At 37.1% G+C, this 19,847-nt stretch overlaps 1 protein-coding gene across 2 annotated transcripts in view; it reads right to left on the reverse strand.

The window, feature by feature from the left end:
* Window positions 1-19,847, reverse strand: part of ppp1r37 (protein phosphatase 1, regulatory subunit 37) — a 91,866-nt gene that overhangs the window by 46,165 nt on the left and 25,854 nt on the right. The window lies entirely within an intron of this gene.

Consider the following 19,847-nt stretch of genomic DNA (forward strand, 5'->3'; position numbering starts at 1 on the left):
CGTTGGAGGTACCATCCTACGTCACGATGTACCACAACGTCCAATAGGAAAATTCAACTGCAGTAGCCACTGTTCAACCTTAAGAGGGCAGCACTTTGGCGGTTTTACACCATATTTTATAGAATTAAAACACTTTATACCCAAATGTCAAAACATTTACTCGAATCAATGAACAGCATTAATAAAGCCCCAGTATTACAGATCATTAACTAAAAAAAGTTGGTTTAGGGTTTAGTTACCCTTTAAATTCTTTTTTTACAAAACCGGCAAAAATCGTTTACACTCATCTTTTTCTTCTAACGTTATGTATTCCAGCGTGCGGGCAGACAGGGTAGCCAAGTTTTTCCAACAAAACCCGCCCAATTGCTACTCAAAATTAGCCAAAACCAAGCCCAATAGCTTTCCGGGGGGGTTCTCCGGAAAAAAATGGCATTTGGGGGGTAAAATATGTGTTATTTTGGCAGGGCTGGGCAGGTAAACTTCGCATTCCTGGGTCTGTATATCACATAATTGGGGTCGCTTCAACCCTCGGACATCTGTTCTGTTGACATTTGACAACTAACGTCATGCGTCGCTCCGTTGCTCTGATTGGTTGTAGGTCTATCCAATTGAGGTCTTTCCTTGTTCGGTTGAAACACATCCCATAATCACAGCCCAACAGAGCAGATCAGACTCACATTCTGACTAGAATTGAGTATGACGACGTCAGGCTAGCAATTAACGCAAATAAATTACAGAAGTACGGGAGTTTACCACTGAGCATCTACAGCACCTGTAACCCTGGAGGGGGACATTTCCATTCTTTCACCCAATTCTGCTTCTCTGCTTGTGATCAGGCCATTTTAAGCTGTTAAACTCTGGGAAAGTGTTCAGTGATCCAGTAATCAAATTCATTCAAACAGTCCAAAACAGCGCGAATGCAAAGAAGGCCAGGCTGATCACATCAGAAATATCAGAGAGAATAGAGACTCGCGTTTTTAGTGAATCATTCATTTCAATGTGTGCTTTGCTTTAAAGCACGAGCTCTGTCGTATTCTGCCATTGTTTCTGAAGAGCGCAATGTTGGTGACTCTCAGCAGTCGTAAAACACATTTCGGTACATTCGCGTTGTTTCCACACACACATTCGGGAAGGATAATGTTTGATTTGTCATGAATGAATGTTTGATTTGTCATGAATGTGTGCACTTCACCCCGCACACGCATAAACATACGGTTTTTTAACATTAACATCCACATACTGCAATTGCACTGCACTTTACTTTCCTATTGTTACTGCGTAACAACCTGTAATAAACCTTGCACATTATACTTCTTTATATATACATATATATATATTTTATGTTAACCACTTATTTTTAAGTCTACAGTTTATCTCACTTATTATATCCACATATTTTTTATATTTTTATTTTATCTTATTTCCATTTTTATCTTTACTTGATTTATTTATAATTCTACTTATGTTAATACTTTTTATTCTAATTTTATTCTATTTCTATTTTAATTTCTTGTAACTGTTATTTGCACTGTCCATGGAGCGGACCTGTTTACATTTCACTGCCAGTTGTATATTGTGTATATAACTGTGTATGTGACAAATAAAACTCTTGAATCTTGAATCTTGAATCGTTCTTTTGAACCAGCTCTTTTTAGTGAACCGGTCAAACGACAGTTTACTGTTTAGCACTAATCCACACATTTCTAAAGTTGTTCCATTTTTAACGGGTCTAACTCTTCTTCTGACTCTAAATAAAACAAAGTTATTCCGTTACTCCTACACTGACTTAATGCCGTCAAAGCTGTTGATTTAGGAGTTTTTTTGGCGTCTCCATGTGGTTCTGTTCAGCTTGACTCGTCTACATTTAAATGTACATTTTACATAAACTAAAAACAATCTCGCTGTTGTTGCTCTGTCTGTACACATACTATACACTGTGAATTCTATAAAGTGTTTTGTTTTTCATGAGCGCTTAGGTCTGTATACATTTATTATATGATAGAATTATATGGACTCCTTATATTTGGTTATTTGGTGTCCTTTTGGAGTCTCCAATGAATCCTGAAGCTTGCAGAAAATACAGCTTTGTGAGAATCACCCTTCAATCTGATTGTTTACTTTGGATATAGCAAATTATGACAAAATTAATGTGTTTAAAAAGATAAATGGCGTATGCTTAATTTCACGATAAGCGTGCGATTATTATTATCAAACGGAAAAACAAACAAAAAAAAGATTCACAACATTAAAATTAAAGCCTGAATCTCATTCTCCATGTTTGGAACAGCCGTCAAAATGCCTTAAAATACCGCCTTCATAGTCAGTTCACTAGGCTCTGAGTGAGAGCACATGTGTAGCGTCTGGACATGAAAGAGTTTGAACAGTGTAAGGAGGGAGAGAGCGAGAGAGCAAACGGATCTGTCCTCATTGAGTCTGGGAGGAGATCAGTGTGTGTACACTGTGATTCTTGAGCGCTCTCAGTAGGGCCTTTGTGTAGCACATGAATACACACACTCAAAGCACCAAGCGGCCTAGACCTTCTAAGCGCTGTCTACAGTCATATGACTCCCTACATTCAGACTTATTGTTTTGAGGTGACATGCAGAGTGCAGGGTGGTTTAAGGCTAAGCTAAAATATCAGGGCTCTAGAGCGTGAACATTCGCTGGCATTTGCACTGCGGCGATACTACAGTGTTGTTTGTTATGCAAAGACATTAAACCATAACATAAAAGTTATGGAAATCTTAAAGCAAAAGAAGCACATGTCAGAGAGATGCAATGTGATACTAGGCCCATGCGATTAATCATTGATTTTACGATTTCCATTTTGGCTTCCAATTCACCCTTCGCCGTGAGTTTGATTGACAGGCGATCTGACCAATCACATCGCCGAATCTGCCGGTTTGTCCGACAAAGCAGTCAGGAGAGTTAGTAGATTAACGTCGGTGAACACGGTGTTTACTGACGTCTTTCAGCGGTTGAAACAACATTTCTTTTAGTGTTCATTCATGTTTATCAATGAACTAGAAGGAAGAGATGATCAGTTCACGAGCAGCTTTAACTGAGGCTCTACAGCGATGACCACACATTAAAGAGCCACAAAACGCTATTTGTGAAAAAAAAAAACATTTTAAAGTTGAGGGTCTTTGCGAACGGTCAATTAGGGCTGAACTGTATTAAAGATGAGCAGTAAAACGTTGTATAATAATGTTGGGAATCTTTAGGCACCCCACGATCCGATTCCAAAACAAAACTTTTCTCCCATTAATTAATCGTATTAATAAAACTGCTTGCGCGCTGATGGGAGGGGCGGGTGACATTCATTTTCGGTTTACGTTTTCGGCTGTTTTTTTTTTATTTCGGCCCGAAACCGATAATGCCATTTTCGGCGGCCGAAATTTTGGTGGACCCCTACCCAACATAATTTAAGTCATTTTGTTCAATATTTATAACCACCTACCTTTTCATGGATACCTTTTGTTTCAATCTGAATTCATTCTGATTGATGAATCCAAACATAGTTTACACGACCTCTAAATAAAGCGATCGTGTTGATGTGCGTGTTTATATGTCACAAGCTTCAAATCAGAATAGATTTGTGTTGTTTTAAAGAGCAGAATAAACATTGATCTATTTCAGGCCCTAATTAGGAGATGACGAGCACAGGTTGTTCATCTGTTAATGGCCGATTTCTTGGTTTTAAATCACAACAAATCTTGGTTAAAATTCTGGTTTATTTTCACCCTGTTTATGTAAACCAGCTGTTGATTACCACATACACATATTTACCACATACATCTGTGTGTATAAATGAACGGGACACATGTTTACAGTAAACACAAATCACAATGCAAGCTTTTCTTTACTACAAATGACCCCTAGATTGAGGGGAAATGACCCCTAGATAATAACGCAGTGCTTTCCAATGTCATTTGAAAGCTCAGCCAATGGAAACTGGATCTCTGGTATGGTGGTGAGGGATGTGTCGAGACCAATTGGACACTGTTTTACAGCTGGAGCGCGCTTGGATTGGATTGATTGCTCAGATTGACAGGTCTTGATTTACCATGCGCCACAGAACAGGAGCGCACCGCTAAACCAGCGCTGGAAGATCATCACTCATCAAGGATCCTGTTACTTGTTACTTATTCTAAATATGTGTGTGTGTGTGTGTGTGTGTGTGTGTGTGTGTGTGTGTGTGTGTGTGTGTGTGTGTGTGTGTGTGTGTGTGTGTGTGTGTGTGTTTGTGTTTATGTATATACACAGAATTCAGGTGTTCAATCACTTCATGGCCACAGGTGTATAAATCAAGCACTAGGCATGCAGACTCTTCTACACACATTAGTGAGAGAATGGGCCGCTCTCAGGAGCTCAGAGAACTTCTGACTACTAAATATTTCACGCTCAACTGTTAGTGGTGTTATAAAGTGGAAGCAATTGAACAACAGCAACTCAACCACGAAGTGAAATCACAGAGCGGGGTCAGTGCATGCTGAGGGTCACAGAAGTCGCCAACTTTCTGCATAGTCAATCGCTCCAGACCTCCAAACTTCTGTGGCCTGTGTGTAGGCAGTAGAGCTTCATGGAATGGCTTTCCATGGCTCATCCAAGCTTTACATCACCAAGTGTAAAGGCCTTTGCACACTGAGTCCGAAATTTGCATGCAAAATTTTCGCACGTCAAAAAATAAATTCGACCTCACATTATGTCAATCACGCTTGCACACTGCCTCCGAAACTTTCGTCCGTCAAAAAAAAAAATCGGAACAGGTTTCGATTTTCTGCGTTTTTCGCATGCGTTTTTCCCATCTACAGCTGATGCCCAACCTAAAACTGCTGGCAGTGCTGGGGAATGAATCGCCAGTGCTCCTCAGGTACCTACCATTATATATACAAATATTATTGTATCAAAAATACTACAATATCACAGCTATAATTATAGCACACCAACTCCCTGTAAACCGTGTGTGTGTGTGTGTGTGTGCGACATACTGCCAGTCTCTGTTGAGGATTGGAAATTGGTGGTCTTCTTTTTAATATGTGGCTCCAGTATCGCTAGCAAAGCACCAAACTGAGCCACTGACATTCAACTTTGAATCGGTCTGGATAATCCGCAGCTTCTTGATAAGCAGGTGGAAGACGGCATTTTGTGTTGTTTTGCGTTTTTTTCCGTAACGCATTCATTAATACGCATCGAACTCAGTGTGCAAAGTCTCTGTGCGTGACTAATTTTTCGGATCACGAATACGGAAAAACGCATGCGAAAATTTCGGACTCAGTGTGCAAAGGCCTTAATGCAAAGCGTGGGATGCAGTGGGGTAAAGTGCGCCACCACTGGACTCTAGAGCAGTGGAGACGTGTTCTCTGAGTGACCAATCACGCAAGACAAGACATCAGCTGGTTGAATGTTCGCTTGCTTGGAGTTAACTTTAAGGACTGTAGTTGAAAACGATCAGAAGCTTGCTTGCTAACAAGACACGGAGCTGTCCTGACTCCTGGATTTTACTTTTATACCTTGCCTATTTAAATATTAAAGTGCACATAGATGAGTAAGTGCCCGCGTCTCTCAGTTTGGTTCTTGTGCGGCGCAGCAAGAGCGCGAATATTCATACAAAATGATGTCAAAATGCCGGTCTTGTCGCGTATCATCGTAAACATAGTCGGTTATGTCTTTTAGATGAACGTAAACATGAAATATGCCAGTCACCAGCAGTGTTTCTGTCATTTTCACAAGTTTCATGCCCGCAGTATTAATATCTGAACATGCAATATATCAAAAGAACAGACTCTCGGTTTTATTCTCACTTCATGCATGAGAATGTGCCATGAAAAAAGCAACATTTTGAGTAAAAAGACTAACGTTACATCCGGATCGGATTCATAACGATGAAAACACAGATGGAGTAGATGAGTCCATCAACACCTCAAAGCTTCACAGTCGTTTTGATTTAGATGTTATTTATTACTGATGAGATCACATTATTTTTCATATGCATCTGCTTATATGAGATGGCTCTGTTTCTTCTTCGCCTGTGTTTTGATCAGGAGATTCTGTACTCGTTCAGGAGATGCGTCACAGCGCCCCCTACCGTATAACCGTGAGAACACAGAAATCCAGAAAATATTATCAATGGCAGGGAAGCATTTTGTCCTTTTATACGGTCTAAAGTAAAAATCACTTACTGCTCTTGACTGAATAACTTTAATAATGGTTCATCTATATTTATACAGTGAAGACTATGCAGTGATATTTTATATTTGATTACTATTTTTGTACCTGAAAATCTAGTTTAGACCTACATGAAAAACCAGAAAAGATTTTACATTTGTATGTTTGTTCTGTTGTATTGATTTGTGCTGTTGCTCGCAAAATTTTTACTTTAAACAATATTTAAAATGTATATGAGTTAGGCTTTTTCGGGTCAGCCTTATTTATCAAGGTTACATGGATCAAAAATAGGGCTGCAACAAACGGTTATTTTAATAATCGATTAATCTAACGATTATTAGAACGATTAATCGACTAATCATCTATTATTGACATCGACGACTAATCAGTAAATTTTTTACGATTATTCAGCTTTTCCAATTAGTTTAAACATTGAGTTATACATATTCTAACTATAATATATAAAAAAGAAAGTCACTTCAGCTTTTGAAATGGTTGTTTTAATTAACTTTGAGCCAAGTTCTCAGAACTCAAATCACACACAAATGATCTCTAAGCATTGTTTAAATATTCTGTTCGCTTTCAATTGAAAAAATAAATATTAATAAACAAAAATTTGCTGCATTACAGACACAAAAAAAAATTTGATTGAATGTAAACATCTCTTGGCAGCAGTATTAAGATTGCAGGCCCCTTACATTAGGTCACATGAGATCAAACGACTACTCGACAACAAAGATATTTGTCGACAATTTTTTATTGTCAACGTTGTCGACTAATCATGTCAGCCCAAATCAAAAACAACAACAGGGTTTTTCCTACATTTAATTTTTTTTGGCGGCCGCCAAATTGTGCTAATTGTCCCGCCATAGCCTTATTTGATGAGTTATTGTGATTTATGAATGATGTAGTAGATGACTTCTGTGCTTGCGTTAAATGAGTGACAGAGAGAACGATCAGAGAGCTCCTCCCCCACTCTCTGTCTTCAAAATAAGCATTCTTAGCTTTCTAATATTTCACATATTACGTTAATCAAAATCAAAAGGTCGGAAGACTGAATCCATGTTGCACGTGGCGCTATCAGACAATGTTTTCCTTTAATTACCGCTGGGTGTGAATTGCGCTCAAAAAACGTTGCCTCTTCTCTGACCAGCTGACATAAAGCATACTTTCAATAAACAGGAAACAAATCCTGTCCGGGTATGAAGTGTTTTCTGTGTGTTGACAAATCTTTCGCGATGTTCTAACTGACGGGATTCGTACACAACGCGTCTGCTAATGTCCGATTCGCCACCTAATGACTCCTTTGAACCGAATCATTTTAACGACTGGTTAGAACAACTGATCCGTCCAACACTGAACTCACAAATCAGTTTAATCATTTACACAGAACGCATCTGAAATGAGAACACAAGTGTGCTTACCCACTTTAGCAAGAGTGGGTGTAAGAGTTACTTTTAATTATCAACAGTCTTTCCGCTTATTTATGTACACAATGTATAGTAAAATAAATAGCCTATAAATCATTTAGTTTAGTCTGGAGTGAGGTGAACCCAGAACAAAGTTGTTATTAGCTAACTGATAAGTTTATGAAATTGTATATGGCAGAAAAATAGGCTATTTGTTAATTTTTTTAATACTACTTTTTAATATTGATATGATTATATACCAAAACAATTATCTGTAAATAGTGTAAAAATAAGGTATCAAAATAAGATAAGCAAAAATTACAAACGTGTGTGTGTGTGTGTGTGTGTGTGTGTGTGTGTGTGTGTGTGTGTGTATGGATGACCATGTCTGTCAGCCACCAGCGAAGACCATTTTTGACCCAAGAAAAACCCTGAACAAAAACAATAACTAGGCCCATTTTTTTTTATTTATTACTTTTTGTGGTGGGGCCAGTAACATTTTTGGCAGGGCAAGTAAAAAATTTTAACCATTAGAAAAAATCCTTAGCGTGAGCCCTGATTAGTGTGACATTTTAGCATGCAAATAAAGAGGAAAACTTCAAGGTAGAAGCCCTAAAAATCGGCAGCACATATGGGCCATCGCTGACCCTGACCTCTAAACATCGGCTATAGAAAAACCCCTATCGGTCGATCGCTAATATGGTCATTAGGTCCAAAATAACCTTAAATATTCCATGTATATGCAGAAAAGTAAAAACACTGAATTCAAGAGAAAGACTGACAGTCAAGGTGCTATATGTATGCTATATGAACAGCGGTGAGCAGGGATGATGACTCTAATGATAATTACCCGTTTAGATGCGGTCCTTCCACACTTGCCATCATCTAATAAACTTCAGACTAAATCACGACCGCCATCACTAACATGGGCTATAAATACCAATACATGACCGAATGAGATGATTTAGCAAAGAGTGCATCGTGTGTCTTTCGTCTTCTCCTCAGGCAGTCGAATTAAACTAAAGTCTGCTCTAAAAGATTTCCAATGGCTCATTCTCCACGAGCGGAGCTCTGGAACGTCTTCTGGTGTTTCAGCAATACTTCTTTAATCCAGTCTACATCAACAGACCAATGCCCAATAATTACAACTAAAAGTTTGTTACATTACAAAGGTTTTTGGTTAATTGAAAGACTTTCATTTCAACGAAGTTAAAATGGTTATTGTTTACAATGCTTATCATTGCTCTGCATGTTTCTGACGCTAGCTTTCAGTCTCAGAGCAGCTCTGGAGATGAAGTTCATGCATTGAAAGTCACTTCATGAGCATTTTACCATTTCATTTGAGAAAAACTCTCGTCATATCAAACACACAGAAATTCAAAGGTCTTCACGGCAACCTGTCAAAATAAAAGTTTGGTTTAATTAGAAATGGTGACAGAAATATATTACTGTTGTACAGTAGAATTTAGCTACGTCTCAATGTAATAATAATACATTTAAAAATGTATTAATTAGACATGCTTTTTGATTATTAAAATGTAACTAAATCATTAAAGTGGAATCCAGAAAACACAGTATTTGGTAAAAATAAAACGGAATTTGAAAAACAAAAACATATTTTGTGTCTCTCTCTACTATTTATTAGGGATGCACCGAAATGAAAATTCTTGGCTGAAGCCGAATAATAATAAAACACTTGGCCGAAGCCGTATACGGTTTTTCTATTTTTTTTCCCCGTTTATTTTGCCAATTTTTTCACCATTGCATAAATTAGCTTTTTTACTATTTTGTCTTGCTTTTAAAATAAATTTTAAAAAAAAAATTCGTTTTACAAAAATACAATTTAAAAATATTTATTTAACACTGAACATTTTTAGCATTCCAGCAGACATTATACAAACAAAGCACAACTTAAAATTTGTATTTGGACATCTTATCTTATCTTTGGCCTATTATGCCTACAGTTATCATAATCAAATCAAAATAAAATTTAGTTTGTTTGTTCATGAGAGGTTTATATAGAGAGCCTGTATAACTCGGTTTGAGCAGTGAGTGGAGTCTGACTAACTTTAAACATATTGGCCATTGCGTACAAGAGATCAACAACTCTGTCACGTTGTAAATTATACATTTGACGTTCTACAGACACAAATATGCACTGGAGCATTTGCCCATATATTATTACCATATCAACTGAGGGTGCTCTTGCTTGCATTTGAGGGTGCTTAGACAATTCAGCAGAACAGTGTCTGCAAACGGCCATTTCTGTGTCTTTCTCCAACACTTTAACATTTTCTTTAAGCCTTGTTTATACTCGACGCGTCCGTATTTGTGTGTGTATTTGACCATTTAAGTGCAATACGTCACGAAAAAACAACTCAATTTGGTAGTCGCAAGCTGTTTGAGAGGCGGCTTTAAGTGCGCGCCACTTGTATAGATCAGTAAAAAAAAAAACTTTATATTTTACTTTATGAACACAAATATAATTTTTTCCATTTTCATTTTTCTGCATTCTATTTTAACGGTCAAGTTAAAATGTAATAAATGAAAAATCATGTCTAATTAAAAACGTGAAACTCAATTCAACAACGATTTATTAAACTTTTTTTTAGGGTTCTTAGGGCCTTAGGGCTATGAAATCCATTTTATTTCACTTAAATTTTCACTTAAAGTTTTTCTGGATTATGTTTTAATTAGGGCTGTCAAAATGAACACGTTAGTCTAACATATGCTATTAATTATTTTCTGTTTGATGCCTGTTTAACACAATTAAAACAGCATCCGTTTATTTTCATTCTTTGGCTGTTCTACAGTATATGGTCACACTATCATTCATTCACGTGCTATTAAACCATTCAAGCGCGATACGACGAAAAAAGTGCTCTTTCATGCTTGAACGGACAAAAACACACAAAATTATGTCAAAATGTCCATTTTGTTGAGTATCCACATAAGCCTAAATTAGTTAAAAAGTGTTAAAGGTGCATTATGTAAAAAAATTTGCAGTAAAATATCCAAACCCACTAGGCCAGTGTTATATATTTTGTTTCGTTGAGTACTTACAATATCCCAAAAGTTTATTAAAAAAATGTTTTAGGGTTCTTAGGGCCTTAGGGCTATGAAATCCATTTTATTTCCCCTAAATTCCATGTTTTCCATTTAAGTTTTTCTGGATTATGTTTTAATTAGGGCTGTCAAAATTAACACGTTAGTCTAACATATGCTATTAATTATTTTCTGATTGATGCCTGTTTAACACAATTCAATTTTAATTTATTTTCATTCTTTGGCTACGCTATATGATCACACTATCATTTATTCATTCATTCATGTGCTATTAAACATTCAAGCACGATACGGCGGAAAAAAACCCTCAAATCTGTTAATAAACAGTTCTCTTTCATGCTTGAACGAACAAAAACACACAAAATGATGTCAAAATGTCGGTTTAGTTGAGTATCCACATAAGCGTGTTAAAGGTGCACTATGTAACATTTTTTTCAGTAAAATATCCAAAATCACTAGGCCAGTGTTATATATTTTGTTGTTCAGTTGAGCACTTACAATATCCCAAAACTTTACAACTAATTGTAAATCGTGAGATGCTATTTTACCCGTGGAACTGGGACGTGTGAGGGCGTGGCCTGTCGATGACATCATATCTGCGTTTTCCTCGGTTTCCGGTTTTATTCTGCAGAAACGCTTTCCTCTCACTGCAGTGTGAACAAGTGTCATAACAGCCGCCAAGAGAACGGCCATCCCATCATCAACACACTCAGACGAGTCTAATATGATCAGCAGAGCTGCGTTTCCTCACACTCATGAGCGGAGGAGCGGAAGTGGCGACTGTGGCATAATAAAAGTCCCGCTGCTCGCGAGGCGTGTGTTGCGTTCATCTTATTAACAATCGCTCCAGCGGTTCCTCAGCTCCACAACACTCGCTCCTGCTTCTGCTTCACTACAGTAACGATAATAATCACATCAACATGATTTCTGCCCGAGTCCTGTCCCGATTCTTTCCCACCGGCTGTGAGCTGAAGACCACATGACCCAAGAGTCCCAAAACTACGCCTTTGTTTTGAACAGGCGACCTCAAGCGGACGGAAAAGTTACATAGTGCACCTTTAAATGAAGAAAGTGTGAAAAATAGGCATGTCATGTGCTTCACATCTTAAATTGACAGCAGCCTAATAAACCTGCTGCTGTCTGTCATTAATGGAAATCACTCACTGCACTTGACTGAACACCTTTTCTAGCTTTAATAAGGATTAATCTACATTTAATGTATAATTCAAGCAGGTAAGACTGGACTTTATGCTGTGTCAGACTGGGCACTGAACGTGCTCCATGTACTCTGTGTACAGCATGTCCTTGGAAAAGCTTTAGTTTGGAGAGTGCTTACAAAGTCTCCGCATGGGTAAACGTTCCCAGATAGAACAAGCACCAAACACTCCTTAATATTTCCAAAAGCACACAGATAAATGCCATTTCATTTCACATGCTGACTCCGTGACAGCTGACTCCTCCAGTAGTTTCACAGACGGCAGAGCAACATTGGCACTAGATGAAATGATTTAGTCATTGCCATGAAGTCTTCAAAGAAGAGAAAAGCATGTTTTTCAAGTGCAGCATTAGTCTTTTTTACCAAATTTGCACAGCTATTTGGACACGCCATCTGGATAGATTTCATAACCTTAAAAAAAAAACACCCAAATGTGATTGTGGGTGTTTGTTTACCACTTCCAGATCTACTAATAAACCTGCACAGTGGTGAGATTTCAACACGGTACATGTTATGGAGATGCAGATTAAGCACAACACTAAAGCATCACATCACTAATGGCACATCCACTATGTGTATAGATTATGGGGTGAGTTGCTGAAGAACTGTCTATCAGCGAGCGGTCTTCGGGGAAACCTGTGGTTTGCATTCCTCTGAATGGCGTCTTTCCAAAAGGGCCGTTGGTGAACACTTACTGAAGTGTGTTGCTGAGCTGGCCAGACGGCTAAATTAAAGACTGCTCCTTCAGATTCAAACTCATTACACTCAGATCAATGCACAGAGAGCGGTACTGCAGAACACACTCCTAGTTAAGGTTGGGTATCGATTTCGATTCGATTCGATTCCTAATTGTGATTCCAATAGGGTTAAAAACACATTTATTATTAGGCTATTATTGCAAAACATTTCATTGTAGCTGAACACCATGAACAAAAATCAACAGGCTAGCAATTTTTACCTATGGTTTAAAAATACAAAGCCTAATATAAATTTCAAGCATTATTAAAGACAAGTAAACACTTGAGATTTCATGTTTGCATAATATTGACAGGCTGAAAGATGTTATCATTGTTTTTAGTGATGCACCGATCATGATTTTACATGGCTGATTCCGATACCGATTTTTTTCAAGAAAACTGGCCGATTCCGAAACCGATTTCCGATTTTTTATTTTTTTTTACACAATAAAAGAATGAAAACATACATGAATAAGATGTTTATTTGGTATTTAACAGGATAAATTGGCTTTTGGCTAATGAAAACAAGTCCACAATCTGACATTAACAGGAAATTGAAATGGAAATGAAAAGGCTGAAAGGCGAAATTAAAGGCAACAACTGCACATTCTGCAATCCAAACAAAGATGTTACTTACATCAGCATTTGTTTTTAAATTCAGTGTAAAGAAAAAAAGTCCTTACCCGTGAAATTAAATAAAACCAAAGTATATAATTGTTCCAAAATGTTAAATCAAATAATGTTTAGTCTAATGAAAAAACTAAGATGCTACAGCAGGTGCTTTTTAAATCAAATTAAGTCAATGTAATTTTAAGGTAAAATAAAAGGTAACACTTTAGAATAATAGTCATTGGTTAACATTAGTTAATGTATTAACTAACATGAACTAACCATGAGCAGTGCATTTGTTACTGTATTTGTTTGCATCTTTGTGTGGCTGATCATGGTTTGTTCATGTTAGTTCACAGTGCATTAACTAATGATAACAAGATTTTAATAATGCATTAGTAAATGTTGAAAATAACACTAACAAAGATTAATAAACGCTTTATAAGTGCAGTTCATTATTAGTTCATGTTAACTAATGAAGTTACTAATGTTAACTAATGACCATTATTCTAAAGTGTTATCAAATATAAATGATCATCCTATAAGCTACAGAACTGATAGTATTTCATTTCTAAAGTGCATGTATGTTCTTCTTTAGGCTACAAAAAGAAGTATTTCGGCTTTGTCACAAGTTAGTCTGTTTCGTTCTCATCCGATCCAACATGTGAGAAACTGAGCTGAACAAACGCTCACTATCTGCGCTTGTGCAGGCGCGGAGAGGTAAGCTCGCGCAACTTCAGCTCGCGCAACTTCAGCTCGCGCAACTTCAGCTCGCGCAACTTCAGCTCGCGCAACTTCAGCTCGCGCAGGAAAGCGGCTCTTCATTCCCTTCAGCGCATCTCCTTCCCTCAGTTATCCAGTTTCTGTTTGTAACAAGCAAGTGACTTGTTCGCGAATGATTGCAAAATAGGCGTATGTGCACGCGGGCGCACTTCCGGATAAATCGGCAGAAAAATACAAAGAAAACCGTCCGGTTGCCGATCACGCACTATAAGCAAAAACCGGCCGGTTCCGGTTTTTGGCCGTTCAACCGGTGCATCCCTAATTTTTTTTACACATCATTTACTACTAATATTATTATTCGTGTGGAGACATTTCCCCACAAAGTAGGGAATATCAGGACACACACACACACACACAAACACACACACACACACAGCATCATTATTCATTCACACTGTCTTCACAACAGTTTGTGTTGGCTGTAGTCAGATGACTTTAGCTGTGGTCACACTGCTAGCCTACATTGTACTACTGAAGAAATCAAAATAAGCTTTTAATTGTTTAACAATATATCATCTTTAATATGAATGAGTTTGTCATCATTTTTACTTTTATATTTTTACATTGAACAAAGAACCAAATAAATGCAATCTCAGACCATTGTTTGTCGTATAGGTCATAGTTTGACTCTTAAAGGTAAAGACCCAGCTTTATGCATGTTTTGTCAGATTCCCCTCTCCGTTAAATGTGTTTTGTTGGACTGTCCTGGGTTAAAACAAGAATGCTCTTTTATCAACTTATTCCACTTAAGGACTTATTTAATAAGATTATGCATGAAAAGGTTTTGGATTTTTTTTATCAGAAGTTGATTTAAAAAATCTTGTATAATATGCTTTATGTTTGTTTGCTTGGTTTTATTGTATTTATATGATAATTGTATTTTTGTAATTAAATTTTTTCCATGAATATAGTCTTAGATGCTGACATGGCATTAAATAAAAAAATCTGTATTCCATTATTTTATTTGTATTATTAAGATGTCTGCATAAGAGTGAACTCTAATCGGTGCAAACATTAAACTTTGCTGAAATTAAAAATCTTGATTCGGTCTCTACACTTCGTTCTGGTAGCTCTGCTAAACTATAATTACTAAAACTAAATAGAAATGTGTTTACAAAATAAAAACTAAACTAAAACTAGCAAAATAATTTATAAAACGAACTAAAACGAAACTGAAATTTGTAGCAAAATTGAAAACGATAAAATAAAAACTAATTTAAAAATGCAAAACTATAATAACCTTTCTACAGCAACAACGGGTGATTTCTGACGTTTGGCTGAGTGAGATTTGCCTGTTTTGTTGTTGACGGAGTATCCAAAGCTTGTGTAAAGGATCCGGCATCATCTGCATTTAAAGGGACACACACAAAAACAGCACGTTTTGACAAATTTGACAAGCTATAATAAATTATCTGGGGGGTGTTTTGAGCTGAAACTTCATAGACACATTCCGGGGACACCAGAGATTTATATTACATCTTGTGAAAAAGGGCATAATATGTCCTTTAAGTAGGAGATGCGGACTCATCGCCGCAGTGGACGCACCTATATGCATGTTTCAGGATTACATCATCTGAGAATATTGGTTTTACACTTGAATTGGTTCATTAAAAGTAGAAATTTCAATCTTTCTATAGATGGGCTATATTTCTCCTGTCTGTGAGTCAAGTATCCGCTGAGTTTCGGTTCATTTTGGATTTGAATTAGACCACTCGATTAGTTCTTTTACGATGCCTTTATGACATTTATTGAACCTTTTAAGTTTGAGAGGAATGACTTTAAATGGAGGTGACAGAAATCCCACCGGTTTCATAAAGAATATCTTCATTTGTGTTTGGAAGTTAAACGAAAAACGACATGATGGTGAGTACATGAGGACAGAGTTTACATTTGTGGTAGCCTACATTTGTAAATTTGTGTTTGGATAAATAGGCATACTACAGCAAGTTGAGCCTTGGATAAAAACAACTCTATATCGCAAATCATATAGAGGTTCCATCAACGATACATATCGTCACATTTTAATATCGCGATATATCATTTGACGATATATGGGTTCCCACTCTTTTTTCAGCAACCATTTTCCAGTACTTTTCCAGGACATGTTCAATTTTACTACGGCGGGAATAAAAGACAAGGATCATGCCAAATATTGCTTTCTAAGTCTTTAAAAGCCGTCCAGTTTATTGCCATTACTTAACAATCCAGCATTTTTCAATATGAGCTCTTAATCATACATTATGACTATGGAAGCTTGTTTACTCCACAGAATAAGAAAAGGTAATTGTGACTTATCTCGCTATTCTGACTTTCTCGCAATTTACGAGTTTACATATTTGTGATATAAACGCGAAAATTGTTGCAATTCTTTTTTCCTCAGAATTGGACTTTATAACTTGCAATTGCAGTTTAGATCTCACAATTCTGAGAAAAAAAAGTCAGAATTGCAAGATATAAACTCGCAACTGCACAAAAAAGTAAATTGTGAAGAAAAGACTTGCGAGTTTATATCACGCAATTTTGACTATATCTTGCAATTCTGACTTTATAACACACAAATGTGACTTTATATCAAAATGATGTGATTAGGTAGCATCTTACGAGTTAACATTTACTGCATACATTTGAGCAGTTAATAGCATTAGCTATTAAACATCATTATTCAAAATACTACTCACACGCATCAAACTCAGCATTCCTGAACATGTGCTTTCTGCAACTAGCGCTAATTGTTTGGGCCAGCGATAAACTCTTTATACTCGGCTAAAGAAAAAAAATTTTTTTAAAGAATTTTCCCAGACAACAACAAGATTTTCCAGGACATTTTACATTTTCCATGTGTTTTCCAGGACTGGAAAATTTGTAATCAATTTTCCAGGTTTTCAAGGTTTTCCAGGACGAGTGGGAACCCTGCCCTATAAACGACTAATAATATTTTGATCGACTAAGCCTTTAACGGTTAGTCGAGTATCAGGGGCAGCCCTAGAAATGTATATCTGACAGAACTCCAGTTCAAAATCGCCTTGCCACCAGTTGGTTCAATAGCGTAAAATCACAGATAAATACAATTAAAAAACTAGCACATAATATCTGAAACGATAGGAGTAACTTTAGTAAACTGATTGCACAACATTACATCACTGGCAGATAAAACAATAACTGAACTCTAAAGTTTGGGAACATTTCATAATAAAAAGAAAAATGTAGTTGTTGTCAACTAGCACAATTAAAAAAGGCAGTAAAACTAAACCCATTGCACATCTCTTTGTCTAAACCCCACTACACTATACAATCCATTCACATGCATACTTGCACATACTTGCAAGCACACCGTTGATATAAAAGCAGCAAACTTCAGAGAACTGGAAGAGCTTGTCAATTGTAAAGGCGTTCTTCTGAATACGCTGCGCCACCTTATTATTTCTGAGCAGGTGTGTCAATCACTTGGAAATATGAGCGACTTACACTGTTCAACAAAATCAGTACATTTACACACAACCCTATGGTTTTGAAGGTCATTGTCAGGAATGTTAAATGCATCTTGATGACAACTTGGAACACAAAAGAGCATGTCCTGGAGCTAGCGGTTAAAGCTAACCACAGAATATCAATTGCCAGTGTAACTGAACTGTGCCACTTTCCTGTGAAACACATCCCTGAAATTCTCGGGAAGAGTCGACTTGCCTGCCCTGAAGCCTCTGCATATTAACTGCGTAATATTTTTATGCTTGTAGAAGATTAATAAGTGATGCAACAAAGCCAGAGGCCATTTTAATCTAGCTCAAACCACACACAAAACAACCTAAAAATACTATAAATAAACATTTTGTTAGTGCAACTAAAATCAACATCAAAATTACTCAAAATAAAAAAGGTATACGTGCAATAAAACGACCTCGACTCTCGACTGAATATATTGTTATTGTTTAAAGTTTAGTGTATCAAAACTCAAAATGCTTTGTGAGAGACATTATTACATATATGATAGATGTACTAGAAATACTAAATAAGTAAATATTAAACATTATAATATTACATTTCCACTGTGTGCTGTATGTAGATTTAGTGTTTGCCTGGTCTTTATTTGAAGAAATATGATTCACAGTGTGCAGTGAGTGCCCTGCTGGTTAAAGTGTTTACTTCATTTTAATAATTTTTTTAACAATTTCTTTATTTGTGAAAAATACTGTAATAGGATCACAGAATCAAGAATCTTTGGTGCGTTGGACATGGGAATGTTGTCGTCATGATGAAATATATATTGGGTTATGATTTTGCCATTATGACATGGAGTGTTATTCTCGATTTAATCAGCCAGCATAACTTTATTTACGTTTATTTTATTTACGCTATTTAGAACACATAACCCATCCCTAAACCTACACCATGTGTGTATTATATGATATAAAACACAGGATATAACAGGCAGATGCAACATGAGTTCATACTTTTATACAGTTTTTGGTCAGTTTTTTGCAATAAATACCTGTGACTGTACTTCTATTTGCCGGTTTTGTGTTGTATATTGTTGAGAAGTGTGTAGGTTTAGGGTAGGAGTGGATTTGTTGCTCCAAAGTATAAAAGCAGCCTGTAAATATTTATAAAATCATGTCTGCTACAAATGCAAAGAATTAAATGCGTCTTGATCTGATGCATTGAGCAAACAACTGAAATCAAAAGAGCACCTGTGCGATAAAAAGTGACGCCAAAAGCGTCAATATGTGACGAGTTGGGAGTGAGAACGTGTTGGTTTATTTTAATTCATTTTTAAATTATTTATTTAAAAAAATGTATTAAACATTAAGTAAAATAAATATATTTTGGGTTAATCTCGACCTTCGGCCACCCTGCTCTCTAATATTATTGGCATCGGCCATCAAAAAAACCCAATATCGGTCGACCACTAATCAAATTGCACAAGTTTATAAGAGTGAATCCGTCCGGCAGAACGATAATTAGGTCTCAGATTAAACAAATTCTTGGCTTGTGATTGCTCAAACTTCAAACCAGTGCTGGTCTTCCTCAGAGCGAGGATAATGAGAGCTCCTTTAACAGCGCACTGCCGCTTGATAAGGGATATGTAAACACAAGAGAAATGTTGGCAATTAACGCGAGGTGCTGTCAGCAGACAGAATCAAGCCCCTCCGGGTACAGAGACACAAACGCTCGCACACTTGAGCAAGACTGCCGGGTGTCCTGTCCTCCTGCTCCATCAAACAAGCCTAGACATCCCAGTTCATATCACGGCATGAGACAAAACGCACCGCAAAAGCTAGCTTTGGTAACGAGTGCTTCTTCAACTATAGGTTCTATGGCCCTATGCAGACACTAATTTGTCCAATGACCATCAGTGGTGTGTTTTCTTCACATATCACATGTCTCATATTTCAACTCAAGCATGCTCTGAGACGGTTATCTCCTTGATTAACAAGAACACAAACTTTTACAAGAACTTTAACAGGAGCAAAACTGTCGATTGTGACGAATAATCCTAGCCTGACGTCGTCATACTCAATTCTAGTCAGAATGTGAGTCTGATCTGCTCTGTTGGGCTGTGATTATGTGGCGTGTTTCAACCGAACCAGGAAAGACCTCAATTGGATAGACCTACAACCAATCAGAGCAACGGAGCGACGCATAACGTTAGTTGTCAAATGTCAACAGAAGCGACCCCAATTATGTGATATACAGACCCAGGAATGCGAAGTTTAGCTGCCCAGCCCTGCCAAAATAACACATATTTTACCCCCCAAATGCCATTTTTTCCCGGAGAACCCCCCTGGAAAGCTATTGGGCTTGTTTTTGGCTAGTTTTGAGTAGCAATTGGGCGGGTTTTGTTGGAAAAACTTGGCTACCCTG

This window comes from Gobio gobio (assembly GCF_949357685.1).
Source record: "Gobio gobio genome assembly, chromosome: 9".
Taxonomy (NCBI): domain Eukaryota; kingdom Metazoa; phylum Chordata; class Actinopteri; order Cypriniformes; family Gobionidae; genus Gobio; species Gobio gobio.